This window comes from Palaemon carinicauda, chromosome 12 (assembly GCF_036898095.1).
Source record: "Palaemon carinicauda isolate YSFRI2023 chromosome 12, ASM3689809v2, whole genome shotgun sequence".
NCBI lineage: Eukaryota > Metazoa > Arthropoda > Malacostraca > Decapoda > Palaemonidae > Palaemon > Palaemon carinicauda.
In genome coordinates, this window is record NC_090736.1 from 142,536,806 (window position 1) to 142,539,305 (window position 2,500).

Here is a 2,500-nt window from a genome sequence, read left to right on the forward strand (position 1 = left end):
TCACTTGTTCTGTTTTCTTATTTTGTTCTTTCTTCATTTCAGCATTTTCCTTTCTGAGAATTTCCAGCAAATTTTCATGTTCCTTCATCTGAAGGGCTTTTTCAGCTTCCAGTTTTTCATTCATCTCTACTATTCTTCCCATTTCTTTTATTTGTCCTTGTAACTTATCATTTTCATCCTCGAGATTTTCCAAGTGAGTAGTCTGAACCTCGTATTCCATTTTGAGTTCATTTCCGTCCATTAGATTTTCACATTCATCTTCCATTTCTTGAACAAATTCTTCCAGTGAGTCGTCCACATCTTCTCCAGCCATCCTCCTGGCAAGCATAATTCCGCCGAGTATGACGGAAGCAGCAGCCATGCCGATGTAGAAGTAGTTGTTTCCATTCGAAAGGACTTCTTCCAGCCTTTCTCCCAAGTCAAATTCGGGGAGAAGCTTGCCAACGAACCACGTTGATTTCAATTCATCTTTGAATCTTAAAGCTTCTCTCTCCATCTGGCGCAATCCAAGTTCGCACCGCTGTAGTTCCTCGCGGGCTTTCCACCAGCCCCCAATCCAAGGACAGCGCTGCAGCCACCTGCCGAGGAATCCATCCTGAGAGGCGACTGCACGGCAGTCTTCAAAGCGCGGCGCCTCTGGGAGTAGCCACGAAAACCATTTGAAGACCGACGACTCCTGGAGAGTTCGCAGCTGTCCCTGAAGTTGTTGCGTCATGTCCTCGCATGCGAGATTCTGCTCCATAAGGGCCGAACCTGCCTGTTGAGGCATGTTGAATCTTCCTGTAAGGTTTCCGATGATATCCATCCACATTCCAATCACTCTGTTTGCTTTGAAAGTCATATTCAATGATGTAGATCCTGAGGCTTGTATCTGCTATATTTTCAGGAAAGTGACTAAACGATCACTCTGGAGACTTCAAAATCCCCGGAGACATTTAGAATCATCAAATCCATCCATAAATTTTACGGATATTTCTATCTTTTTCGTTTAGGAAACGGTATTAAATTGATGATAATAATAATAATGATAATAATAATAATAATAATAATAATCTCTGATGCAATATAGAAGCCCGGAACCCTCCGAAGGCTTCCAAATCCCTGAAGACCTTTTGGAATCACCTACGCCATCAACAGATTTCACGGAGACTTCTCTCCTTTGCATTCCGCGGATGGCGTTAACTTAATACTACTACTACTACTACTACTACTACTACTACTACTACTACTATCCTGTTCGTAATACTAGGCAGGCAGTTAATTCTAATAGCCAGGCCTTCTCCATCACGAGGCTCAATACTACGCAGTACTCTAGAAGTTTTATTCCAGCTGTTACCAAGATGTGGAATGATCTTCCTAATCGGGTGGTTGAATCAGTAGAACTTCAAAAGTTCAAAGTTGGAGCAAATGCTTTTTTGTTGACCAGGCGGACATGAGTCTTTTATAGTTTGTTTATGACATATTTGTTTTTGATGTTGTTAATAGTTTATACATGACATGTCTGTTTTGACGTTGTTACTGTTTTTAGAATGATTTATTGTTAATTTGTTCTCTTCATTTATTTATTTCCTTATTTCCTTTCCTCACTGGGCTATTTTTCCCTGTTGGAGCCCCTGGGCTTATAGCATCTTGCTTTTCCAACTAGGGTTGTAGCTTGGATAGTAATAATAATAATAATAATACTAATAATAATAATAATAATATTGATAATAATAATTAATAATTAATAACAGATAATTGATAATTAATGATAATAATAACAATAATCTTTGATGCAATATAGGAGCCCGGAGCCCTCCGAAGACTTCCAAATCCTTGAAGAAATTTTGGAATCAACAACGCCATCGAAAGATTTCCCGGACACCTCTTCTTTCCATTCCGCAGACGGCGTTAACTTAATAAATAATAATAATAATTGATAATAGTAATAATAAATAATAAATAATAAATAATCATCTTTGATGCAATATGAGTTAAATGCATTTCTCTATCGAAAATAATTATATATTTACGAATCTCTCTTGAGTGTCGTCATCGATTTCAAAGCCATTCGGTAAACGCTTCGCGGGAAATCGAATCCGAGATCTACGCAACTATGGTGGCCAAAACTTTTAAATACAAAAATAATTGGATGCCCTGAATTTTTTTTAATAAGTAGGCCTATTATTAATGGGAACTTTAAGATTCTTTTAAGGAAAAAAATTCAGATATTAATTTTGAAATATATAAATAGTTTTCTCACAAAATTTCCTTACCAATCTCGTAGACCTGAAGAACAGACGTCAATCCATATGGCAAGACTAGATTCGCGAACTTCGTCGAAGAAACATCGTGGAAAAAATATTTGTATTTAAAAATTAATATTTAAAGTTTTTTTTTCATTTTAAAGAATCTTAAAGCTTTCATTTATTAATAGGCTTATTTATTATAAGAATTTGAAGCAGCTGAATATTTTTGTTTCTTAAACTTTTCGCCACCATAGCCTTTAGTTTGAGGAGAT